A 13,504-nucleotide genomic window follows, 5' to 3' on the forward strand; every position below is an offset into this window, starting at 1 on the left:
CATCGGACGTGTGACCAGAAGGCTTTGCGGGCCGTCGCTCGGAGGGACCTCGGCCAGCCGCAGCCCTAGGTTGTTCCCGGCTCTACGGTGTTGCCCGTCGCTACCCGCCGGTGGGTTTCGGACGTCAACACATTCTGGCACGCCCGGTGGGACACGCTTCTACATCAACCACATCGCCATCTACATCTGAGATGGCGGACGGCACGCCAGTCACATACGAGCATCGACCGCAAAAGGGGGGTATGACGCCCCAAACAAAGGAAGGCCGGTGATTAGACATCGGCCGGCACGGCGAGGTGTGAACCCTTTTTTGAGCAGTGCAGTCGAAATAGAGGCCAATTCAGCAGCCGCCCCGTATTATCCGTGCCATACGTTTTCGCCGGCATTCAGCATCAATCTAGCGGGTGACGGAAGACTGGAGTATGGGTTTACATCGGTTTGCGAGGGCAGGGAAATCGGCATTGGTCCATGACTGCAGAGCCGATGTTCAGGCATGATCCTACCGACAACCGCAGAGCCGATATCCGCAGTTACCTGACAGATTCGGCTCGGGGGGGCACATGAGCAGGCAGACAGACACATAGGGGCAATGAAATATTAGGAGCCGGTGGAAAATCGGCCAGTAAAAAAAAATGTAGCAAGTACAGTCGAAGCAGATTCACTCGAGTTCAGCGAAACAGGCCCCTACTGGAGGAATGCGTCAAGGGCACGAAGGGCGTCGACACGGATGCGATCTACCTCAGCGATCTCAGCTTCGTCGTCCTCGTCTCTACCCGTCACTAGCTGGCCGCTCAGGGTACGAATTTCAGCCAGATCGGTCTTCAGATCGGCTGTGAGGCCTTTTGCTTCGTCTTCAGAACGGGCAATAAGGGCTTCCTTGTCTTGGATGAGCTGCTTGGTCATCCTTACCCTCTCTTCGAGGCTCTCCAGCTCCTTGCGCAGGGTCTCGAGTTCGGCGCGATTGGCAGAAGTATCCGTCTTGGCGTCCAGGGCAGCCTTCTTCTCGTTGAGCCGCCGACACTTGTCGGCGATATCGGCTCTCAGTGGAAGCTGGGAGTGGTGAATAGTAATCCGTTGTCGAGCCGATTGCACCCTTGACTTAAAGACCGACAGGGTAACAGCGGGCCAGAGCTTCACTTGCAGTGTCATAGGGAGATGGGGCTGGACATCCTCGAGGATGCCTTTGACTTCCTCGGAATTGTCAATCAGGGTCTCAGTTGAGGAAGAAAGCAAGTCTTTGAGACGCTGGAGTGGACCATGGACCGTACTAAGGCCCGGCTCTCCACTTGCCTTAGAAGAGGTTGGCTCGATGGATTCTGGATCGAACGTCAGCAAGCTCAAGAGATCACAACCCTGATAGGGCAAACAAAGTGAGTTTAGCGTGCGATGAAGAAATTAATGGAGCCAAGGAGGAGGGGCATACCTCTCCCAAGGGAGGAGGAACAGCCGATGTAGTGACGATCGGCTTTTCTGCGGACTTGGATAGGTCAGCCACTTGGGCAGCCGCGAACGTCGAGGTGGCCAGGTCCAGGGTGGCGGGCGTCATCGGTACCTCCTCAACGTCTCCGCTAGAAGTTTCTTCGGTCTGCAGGGGGAATGATTAGCCGATCCAAATGACAACGGGTTAGCATGAAGTGTGACCAGGGAAATAATTACATTGGAGACCTCCTGGCTTGATGGAGAGGCTCGTGGGTTCTTACGAGCCCTTTTGACGCAGCGGCGCTTCGTGCGTGGCCCTGATCTGGTTGGGGCTTGGGGAGCAGGAGGTTCAGGAATCGACCTTTTCTTAGAAGCCGGCGCTGGCGAAGCCGTCTGGCTCTGGGTGGTGGACCTCTCAGAATTGCCCGAGCTCGAGTCCCCCTGACTGGATTCTTCGGCCCTGCTGGAGGTTTCTTCGGTGGAAGTCTGTAGAAAAGAATACGAGCGTATTGTAAAAGATTTGGAAAGTGGATAAATGTGGACAGGGTCTGAACCAACTTACACGTGGGCTTTCTTGGGCAGGAGCCTTACGCTTCAGGGTTTTCCTGGCAGCCACCTTCCTCACTGCCGTCCTCGCCTGAGTCAAGGCTCGGGGGGCAACTGGCCCCGAAGATGCTTTACTCTTGGGAGCCGATTTCGGTGAAATCGGCTGACCCTGCATTATGACTTTCTTCAGGGGTGGCGAGCTCTGGCAGAAGAGAACCACTGGTGCTGGAGGAAGGAATACGAAAGGGGAACCGTCGGCTTGTGTGGGAGCCGGACCATCTTGTTGCTGCCAGGAGAAAGAGTCAGGTCACAGACGATCACCATAATGCGGTTACAAGAAATGTTTAAGTGATGGTACCTGGTCTGCAGGGATGTCATACTCGGCATCAAGCTCTCTCAGCAGCGGTCCTAGAGCCCTCCTGAAGACGTGGGTCTTCCACATGGACCACCAAGTTTCAAAACCATCGGTAGTGAAGGAGAAACGGAGGTTGTGGGGAATCGGAATGACCAAAGCATCAAAGAAGGTATAACACCTTTGGGCAGTAAGGATGTCAGGCAGTTCAGCTCTACTTGCTGTCAGGTGGTGTAAGAAGAAGTGTGGAGGCACCTGTCCGAGACCAAGCTGTCGGGCTGCCACTACCGGTTGATAACACTCATAACCGGGCTTGATGATCCGGTTCGAGGTACTCATGCCAACAGGGAGGAAGCAAGGACGAATCATGAGGGAGTACAAATGCTTGGGTCTTTGGCGTCATCGGCAAAGTCATCCAATCGGAAAGAGACTGGGTTTTCAAAATTTGCCGATTCAGTATAAGGGTGGAACAGGGGGTTGTCCAAACCTTGGAAGAAAATCTTAAACCACCCTGCTGCTTCCTTGGGGATCAGCCTGCTGCCTGGGAGACCATACAGGGCTTGGCCATAGCTGGTGCATCGAATTTCCTTTCCATTTACATCTGGAAAGGTGCAGGTGGTCAGCGGTGGGAAGTCTGGGATTTGGTTTTGGAAGTATAGTTGGGCCCACAACTGAATGAACCACCAGGGGCCGCCAGTTTTAACTGTCTTTTGAGAGAACAGTTTGACAGACATCAGTTGAAGGGATCGGTAGACCTCTCCAAGAAACAGTTTGCCTAGGCCGAGTTGGGTGCCTTTAGCAAGTTCATAGGCCAGGGAGAGGTAATTCTTGGTAGGAGCAAGTGATGGGCCACAGAAGATGAAGTGCTCCAGCCAGAAATTCAGGAAGGCTGTGTGTTCCCTCTCTGTCACGGGACCTTTGTTTTTCATATAACGATTGAGATAGGCGCCCCAGCTGGTACACTCTTTTTTAGAGGATAGAGTGAAAGGGACTTTTGGCAGTTTGAATGCAGAAGGACTGGGGGATGCAATGTCTAGGCCTGTGATCATGGCTACATCCAAACAGGTCGGTGTCATAGGGCCATGACCAAACATGAAGCAGTTCAGTGCATCAGACCAGAAGTAGCCGATGGTTTTCAGGATGTTCTCATTCTTCTCAAGAGGAGATAATGATAATGACAGGGCATCGGCTATCCCTATGGTTTCCCAAGTGGCATAATGGGTTTTTGATACTCTATTGTACCATGCCACCCAACCCTCAGGAGGATTAGGCCAGGCTCGCAAGCAGTCGGCCCAGGAAGTCAGATCTAGGTTCTGGCTCACGAAGGGGATTCTGTTAGCTTCGCACGAAATTAACAGGGCGGGACTCTCAGAAGAACGAGGACCGAGGCACATCGAATTTGCGAGAGAAGGATGTGGCAGAAGGATGTCTGAAACCTAAATTAGTGGCGGAGCGAAACATTAATTCAGGTGTTTGCCATTAATCCCATATCAAGTCAAACGGCGAGAAAAGGTTGAGGATTACCTTCAGTCCGGAAGCCGTGGTGTCGGTATTGGATGATTCCGCCATGGGATGCGTTGAAGGAGCTGGGGGCGGCGCGGTCGAGATCTGTGTAGGTGGTTTTGGGATTGGAACTGCTCGGGCGGCGATTTGGGGATCTGAGTTTGCCTTTTCAGATGGAGGTCGCAGGTTACCGTTTGGAAGGGCGGCTAGGTCGACTTTACTCGTGTTTTTATGATAGAGACCGGTGCGATGCCATCGGCTCTTTTTGGAGATTTTGTGACTTTGACTATCGGCAAAACAGTTGACTGGAAATACTTCTTCATTAACAAAGGAGGGTTTTTTACAATGAAGAGCCGATTGCTCAAAGAGGAACAAAAGAAGAACCGATTGCTCGCGTACTACTAATGCTATGTCACTAATCCTCGCTGCCCTCGTCGTCGGCATCGTAGCTGTCACCGGCGCTATTTCCGGAGAACTCCTCGTCACTGCTGCCCCAGCCTTCGACCGGAGCTTCTTCCTCTGCGTCATCATCGTCATCTTCACTATCTGCCCAAGCACGGAGGCTCTTCGCCGGCGGGTACCCAGCGGAGGAGGAGGAATCAGCTTCCTCCTCTTCTTCCTCCGCATCCTCGTCTTCCTCTTCCTTATCAGAGGAAGTGGGCTTCCTCCATGAGGGGAGGTCATCCTCGTTTTCGCTCTCCAGTTCCCCTTCAACGAGGAGGTGGAGGTCGCCCTCCTCATCGGTCAGGGGCATGTCGCCATCTGACATGAGATCGAAGTTCCACTCGGGCTCCGACATTGGCTCGCTTTGGGAAGAAGATTGGAAAGAGAGGCCGGAGGAGACGGAGGAAGAAGAAGACATTGCTACAGGGAAAGAGGGTTTTTAGTGCCGATAGCTAGAGCAGAGGAAGGGGATGAAGGAGGCTAGTCAATCGGCACAGTTTAATAAGGAGGAGCCTAATGGGGATTTAAAGCCATTGCGGTTTCCAAGGAAGTGGTGCTAAAGGTATCAAGTTTTGCAAGAAGTTGAGGAGACAAGGCATCATGATAAAGGATACTGCAACGGTTCTGCCATGACATGACCCGACGAAGAAAAAACGGAGTGATTTTGGAATTGATAATTCCAAAACCAGGGGGGCATGTGTTATCACCAGAATTTGACCAAGTCAGAGGTGGGCCACGATCAAGATGGGTTTGAAGATTATATACGGAGAAAATACGTAGATCGGCCTTATATGCAAAGTTGGGCTAGATTGCCCATATATCTGTAATATAATAGATCGTATCTTAGATAGAGTTTTACCCGTGCACGGTTAGGTGCACGCCTAAATTAGAAAGTCCGCTGGACTATAAATATGTATCTAGGGTTTATGGAATAAACAACAACCAACGTTCAACCAACAAATCAATCTCGGCGCATCGCCAACTCCTTCGTCTCGAGGGTTTCTACCGGTAAGCAACATGCTGCCTAGATCGCATCTTGCGATCTAGGCAGCACAAGCTCCACGTTGTTCATGCGTTGCTCGTACTGAAGCCTTTTTGATGGCGAGCAACGTAGTTATCATAGATGTGTTAGGGTTAGCATAGTTCTTCGCGTAACATGCTATCGTAGTGCAACCCTTGCATGTCTAGCCGCCCTCACACCTATCTTAGGTGTGGGGGCGGCACCCCGCTTGATCATTATTTAGTAGATCCGATCCGTTACGGTTGCTCCTTGTTCATCAAGGATTAGTTTAATATCTGCAATAGTTAGGCCTTACAAAGGGTTGGAGGATCCAGCGGCACGTAGGGTGTCGTTTGCTAGTCCTAGACAGGATGTTCCGGGGATCAATCTCATGTTGGTTTTTAGGCCCTATCTAGGATCGGCTTACGATCACCGTGCGTGGCCGCGAGGCCCAATCGTGAGTAGGATGATCCGATTATGCGGTGAAAACCCTAAATCATCGTAGATCTAATTAGCTTTATCTTGATCAAGCAGGACCACCATATATTCGTGCACCTCGTACGAATCATGGGTGGATCGGCTCCCTGAGCCGATTCACAGGATAACCTGAGAGCCGATCGAGGCTCGTATTTAATGTTTACGTGTATGCCATGCAGGAAACTAAGCGAGGCATCTCCATCACCTTCCTGACCAGGTATAGGTCAGGTGGCACGCCCTTGCAATCAGCATCGGACGTGTGACCAGAAGGCTTTGCGGGCCGTCGCTCGGAGGGACCTCGGCCAGCCGCAGCCCTAGGTTGTTCCCGGCTCTACGGTGTTGCCCGTCGCTACCCGCCGGTGGGTTTCGGACGTCAACAACACTATCATCAATGGTGAAGTGTACAAAAGAAGTGTTACCGGCGTCCTCCAAAGATGTGTGGAGCCGGAAGAAGGAAAAGAGATTCTTGTGGAAATTCACCAAGGGGAGTGTGGGCATCACGCTTCATCAAGGGCGCTGGTGGCAAAAGTATTCCGGCATGGGTTCTACTGGCCCACTGCCCTGGAAAATGCTGAGGATTTGGTAAGAAAATGCGACGGGTGCCAGAGGTACGCCAAGCAAAATCATACCCCAGTATCCGGTTTAAAAACCATACCATTAACTTGGCCATTCGCTGTTTGGTGCCTTGACATGGTTGGCCCATTCAAAACTGCAAGGGGAAGCATGACCCACATCTTGGTCATGGTGGACAAGTTCACCAAGTGGCTGGAAGTAAAACCTATTGCAAAGTGTGATGGGCACACAGCGGTGAAATTCTTAAAGGATGTTATCTTGCGGTATGGATACCCGCATAGCATCATAACTGACAATGGCTCAAACTTTGCCCAAGGTGAATTCAAGCGATTCTGTGAGCATAACAACATCCGGTTGGATTTGTGCTCAGTGGCACACCCACAAGGCAATGGCCAAGTGGAAAGAACAAATGCGCTGGTGCTTTCCGGCATAAAACCAAGGCTCATTGAACCACTTGAAAAGACACCGGGGTGTTGGCTTGACGAGCTGCCCTCAGTGTTATGGAGCATAAGAACGACTCCAAACCGGTCTACCGGATACACTCCATTCTTCATGGTTTACGGGGCAGAAGCTGTCATACCAACTGATATCATACATGATTCACCAAGGGTACATCTCTATACCGAAGAAGAGGTAAAAGAGGCCCGAGAAAACGATGTGGACTTGCTAGAAGAAGCAAGAGAGCTAGCTTTGGCAAGAACAGCCATTTACCAGCAAAACCTCAGGCGCTATCATAACCGGAAGGTTAACCCAAGGGTTTTCCGGGAAGGAGATCTGGTGTTACGCTTAGTGCAGCGCACTGAGGGACGCCACAAACTTTCACCTCCATGGGAAGGACCATTCATTGTGAGCAAGGCTCTGCACAATGATGCCTATTACGTGATCGATGCACAGGAATAAAAGAAGGGAAAGGCGGACAAGTCCGGAGATGAGACCAAGCGTCCATGGAACATAGCTCTGTTGCGTCCTTTCTACTCCTGAAGTGGTGGTGTAAGAAGTTCCTTTTTTGTACCTTATTTGCTATGAATAAAAGATGTCGGAACCTCGAATGAATCCCGGGAACTACCCCTACTAAATTTGCATGCAATATGTTTATTTTTTTCAGTTTACCGGATGGTTGTCGAACATTTTTTCTTTCCGGTTTAGTAACGTGCTAAACCTACCGGAGTCTTCGACTCTGCTGCTGTCCGCAACCCGGCTTCATGGCAAGCAAGATAAACCGGTAGGAATTAAGCACGTGAACCACGAAAAAAGGGAGTGGGAACGGGCAATCCGGAAAATATAACTAACCCCGGTTATACCGGTTTTTTGTGAAAATTTCGAGTTATTTCTAAGTTCAAGAAAGTGTTCGCTTGGCAAAAGAACTTTGTGTCTCATACGCAAAAACACCCAAAAGAGGTAGGCAGAGCCAAAGCAAAAGAACCAAGTGTGCATCAAATTGGATGCGGAAACGATTCCGGAATCTTCACGGTGCAAGATAAAAGCAAACAACGGAGGCAACATGCTCAGATAGCAAACCAACATAACTTAATAACTCACCGGTATAAAAGAAACCGGCATAAAAGTTGTAGCATAAGCAAAGGAAATGCTAAGTTTTATCTTACACCAAAGACCCCGGCATGCCGGGATGGAATTTAACAAGCATTTTTTTGAGCCAACAGATACAGCCAATACGAAGTGAGAGCATTTAAGCAGCAGGGGCTTCAGGAGGAGCATCACCGGCTTCTGGAGCTTCCGGAGGCGCATCACCAGCTTCCGGAAGAGCATCACCTTCTCCGGCATCCTCATCTTCCTCATCCTCTTCTTCGTCGTCACTGAGACAGTCCTTGACGTCGGGAGGAGGGGGAATGAAGGTGCGGATTGGGGCGTACTCCGCTATCCGGTAGGCGCGGTCCTTCCTCTTTGCGGTGAGGACTGGGTCCGTGTCGGTAGGAGCGTCGCTGCGCAAGCTGTGGAAGGCTTCAAGATCCAAGTCCTCGTACCAGGAGCAGGCGATGCGTAGCGCCGCATCTGCTCCGACACGGGCCGCTGAGCACTGCCACTCGCGGATCCTCCGGCCGGCACCTTTCAGGCGTTCGGAGGTGAGCGTCAGGTTAGCCGGTACCTCCTCCCCAGGCCACAGCACTTTGAAGAGCTGGATTGCCACGTCGGGCAGATCGACAAGATGCCTGTCCACCGCGCGCATGTGCTGGACCCGGGCAGAAAGCGCGACCAAGTGATCATAAGGATCCCAGGGCGCATTAGGGTTGGTCATTTCTTGCTCCGCCATGCGATCCGTCACCTTCTTGTGCGCGTGTGATGTCTACGGGTGCTTCTATTCTTGTAGACAGTGTTGGGCCTCCAAGAGCAGAGGTTTGTAGAACAGCAGCAAGTTTCCCTTAAGTGGATCACCCAAGGTTTATCGAACTCAGGGAGGAAGAGGTTAAAGATATCCCTCTCATGCAACCCTGCAACCACAAAGCAAGAAGTCTCTTGTGTCCCCAACACACCTAATAGGTGCACTATTTCGGCGAAGAGATAGTGAAATACAGGTGGTATTGATATATATGAGCAGTAGTAACGGCGCCAGAAAAGTGCTTGCTGGCGTGCAGTTGATGGTGGTAATATTGCAGGAAGTAGAGATGTAGTAAAACAGTAAACAAGCAGCGATAGCAGTATTTAGGAACAAGGCCTAGGGATCATACTTTCACTAGTGGATACTCTCAACATTGATCACATAACAGAATAAATAGATAGATGCCAGACTCTACACCCTCTTGTTGGATGATGAACACCACTAACTGTGTAGGATTACACGAACCCTCAATGCCGGAGTTAACAAGCTCCACAATATTCAATGTTCATATTTAAATAACCTTAGAGTGCATGACAGATCAACATAACCAAACCAAGTACTAACATAGCATGCACACTGTCACCTTCACACTACGAAAAAAGCAATAGATCACATCAATACTATCATAGCAATAGTTAACTTCATAATCTACAAGAGATCACAATCATAGCCTACGCCAAGTACTACACGATGCACACACTGTCACCATTACACCGTGCAGGAGGAATAAACTACTTTAATAACATCACTAGAGTAGCACACAGATATATTGTGATACAAAACACATTGCAATCATAAAGAGATATAAATAAGCACTTCACTATGCCATTCATAACAGTGAATAAGTATTCTGTGAAATATAGCCTAAGAGACCCACACGGTGCACACATTGTCACCTTTACACACGTGGGACAAGGAGTCTCCGGAGATCACATAAGTAAAATCCACTTGACTAGCATAATGACATTTAGATTACAAGCATCATCATATGAATCTCAATCATGTAAGGCAGCTCATGAGATTATTGTATTGAAGCACATAGGAGAAGAGATTAACCACATAGCTACCGGTACAGCCCCGAGCCTCGATGGAGAACTACTCCCTCCTCATGGGAGACAGCAGCGTTGATGAAGATGGCGGTGATGTCGATGGAGAAGCCTTCCGGGGGCACTTCCCCGTCCCGGCGGCGTGCCGGAACAGAGACTCCTGTCCCCCAGATCTTGGCTTCGCGATGGCGGCGGCTCTGGAAGGTTTCTCGTACCGTGGCTTTTCCGTATCGTGTTTTAGGTCAGGGACCTTTATATAGGCAAAGAGGCGGCGTCAGAAGGTCGACGAGGCGGTGACACAACAGGGGGCGCGGCCCAGGCCCTGGCCGCGCCGCCCTATCATCTGGGCCCACCAGGGCTCCCCTCTGGTGGCTCTCGGGTGTTCTGGAAGCTTCGTGGAAAAATAGGATGCTGGGCATTGATTTCGTCCGATTCCGAGAATATTTCCTTACTAGGATTTACGGAACCAAAAGCAATAAAAACAGAAGCGGCCCTTTGGCATCTCGTCAATAGGTTAGTTCCGGAAAACGCATAATAATGACATATAATGTGCATAAAACATGTAGATATCATCAATAATGTGGCATGGAACATAAGAAATTATCGATACGTCGGAGACGTATCAGCATCCCCAAGCTTAGTTTCTGCTCGTCCCGAGTAGGTAAACGATAACAAAGATAATTTCTGGAGTGACATGCCATCATAACCTTGATCATACTATTGTAAGCATATGTAATGAATGCAGCGATCAAAACAATGGTAATGACATGAGTAAACAAATGAATCATAAAGCAAAGACTTTTCATGAATAGTACTTCAAGACAAGCATCAATAAGTCTTGCATAAGAGTTAACTCATAAAGCAATAAATCAAAGTAAAGGTATTGAAGCAACACAAAGGAAGATTAAGTTTCAGCGGTTGCTTTCAACTTATAACATGTATATCTCATGGATAGTGTCAATGTAAAGTAATATAACAAGTGCAATATGCAAGTATGTAGGAATCAATGCACAGTTCACACAAGTGTTTGCTTCTTGAGGTGGAGAGAGATAGGTGAACTGACTCAACATAAAAGTAAAAGAAAGGTCCTTCAAAGAGGAAAGCATCGATTGCTATATTCGTGCTAGAGCTTTTATTTTGAAAACATGAAACAATTTTGTCAACGGTAGTAATAAAGCATATGTATCATGTAAATTATATCTCACAAGTTGCAAGCTTCATGCATAGTGTACTAATAGTGCCCGCACCTTGTCCTAATTAGCTTGGGTTAACACGGATTATCATTGCATAACATATGTTTCAACCAAGTGTCACAAAGGGGTACCTCTATGCCGCCTGTACAAGGGTCTAAGGAGAAAGTTCGCATTGGATTTCTCGCTTTTGATCATTCTTCAACTTAGACACCCATACCGGGACAACATAGACAACAGATAATGGACTCCTCTTTTAATGCTTAAGCATTCAACAACAGATAATATTCTCATAAGAGATTGAGGTTTTATGTCCAAACTGAAACTTCCACCATGATTCATGGCTTTAGTTAGCGGCCCAATGTTCTTCTCTAACAGTATGCATACTCAAACCATTTGATGTGAAAACCGCCCTTACTTCAGACAAGACGAACATGCATAGCAACTCACATGATATTCAACAAAGGTAAAAAGTTGATGGCGTCCCCAGGAACATGGTTATCGCACAACAAACAACTTAATAAGAGATAAAGTGCATAAGTACATATTCTTCACCACGATAGTTTTTAAACTATTTTGTCCCATGAGCTATATATTGTAAAGGTAAAGAATGGAATTTTAAAGGTAGCACTCAAGCAATTTACTTTGGAATGGCGGAGAAATACCATGTAGTAGGTAGGTATGGTGGACACAAATGGCATAGTGGTTGGCTCAAGGATTTTGGATGCATGAGAAGTATTCCCTCTCGATACAAGGTTTAGGCTAGCAAGGTTATTTGAAACAAACACAAGGATGAACCGGTGCAGCAAAACTCACATAAAAGACATATTGTAAACATTATAAGACTCTACATCATCTTCCTTGTTGTTCAAACTCTTTACTAGAAATTATCTAGACCTTAGAGAGACCAATTATGCAAACCAAATTTTAGCAAGCTCTATGTATTTCTTCATTAATGGGTGCAAAGTATATGATGCAAGAGCTTAAACATGAGCACAACAATTGCCAAGTATCAAATTATCCAAGACATTTTATCAATTACTACATGTAGCATTTCCCGTTTCCAACCATATAACAATTAACGAAGCCGCAACCTTCGCCATGAACACTAAGAGTAAAGCTAAGAACACATGTGTTCATATGAACCAGCGGAGCATGTCTCTCTCCCACACAAGGATGAACTTATTCAAACTTAAACAAAAACAAACAGACGCTCCAAGTAAAGTACATAAGATGTGACCGAATAAAAATATAGTTTCAAGAGAAGAAACCTGATAAGTTGTCGATGAAGAAGGGGATGCCTTGGGCATCCCCAAGCTTAGACGCTTGGGTCTTCTTGAAATATGCAGGGATGAACCACGGGGGCATCCCCAAGCTTAGACTTTTCACTCTTCTTGATCATAGTATATCATCCTCCTCTCTTGACCCTTGAAAACTTCCTCCGCACCAAACTCGAAACAACTCATTAGAGGGTTAGTGCATAATCAAAAATTCACATGTTCAGAGGTGACACAATCATTCTTAACACTTCTGGACATTGCCCAAAGCTTCTGAAAGTTAATGGAACAAAGAAATCCATCCAACATAGCAAAAGAGGCAATGCGAAATAAAAGGCAGAATCTGTCAAAACAGAACAGTCCGTAAAGACGAATTTTAAAATGGCACCAGACTTGCTCAGATGAAAATGCCCAAATTGAATGAAAGTTGCGTACATATCTGAGGATCACGCACGTAAATTGGCAGATTTTTCTGAGTTACCTACAGAGAACCCTGCCCAAGTTCGTGACAGACAGAAATCTGTTTCTGCGCAGTAATCCAAATCTAGTATCAACCTTACTATCAAAGACTTTACTTGGTACAACAATGCAATAAAATAAAGATAAGGAGAGGTTGCTACAGTAGTAACAACTTCCAATACACAAATATAAAACAAAATTACTGTAGTAAAATAAACACATGGGTTATCTCCCAAGAAGTTCTTTCTTTATAGCCATTAAGATGGGCTCAGCAGTTTTAATGATGCACTCGCAAGAAATAAGAGTTGAAGCAAAAGAGAGCATCAAAAAGCAAATTCAAAACACATTTAAGTCTAACATGCTTCCTATGCATAGGAATCTTGTAAATAAACAAGTTCATGAAGAGCAAAGTAACAAGCATAGGAAGATAAAACAAGAGTAACTTCAAAAATTTCAGCATATAGAGAGGTGTTTTAGTAACATGAAAATTTCTACAACCATATTTTCCTCTCTCATAATAATTTTCAGAGGCATCATGAACAAACTCAACAATATAAGTATCACATAAAGCATTCTTATCCACATGCATAAAAGTATCATTACTCTCCACATAAGCATAATCAATTTTATTAGTTGTAGTGGGAGCAAATTCAAAAAAAGTAGCTATCATTATTATTCTCATCAAGTGTAGGAGGCATAGTATAATCATAATCAAATTTATCCTCCATAACAAGCGGTACTAAAAGACTACTATCATTATAATCATCATAAATAGGAGGCAAAGTATCATCAAAGTAAATTTTCTCCTCAATGCTTGGGGGACTAAAAATATCATGCTCATCAAAGCCAGCTTCCCCAAGCTTAAATTTTTCCATATCATTAG

This window comes from Lolium perenne, chromosome 1, assembly GCF_019359855.2.
Source record: "Lolium perenne isolate Kyuss_39 chromosome 1, Kyuss_2.0, whole genome shotgun sequence".
NCBI lineage: Eukaryota > Viridiplantae > Streptophyta > Magnoliopsida > Poales > Poaceae > Lolium > Lolium perenne.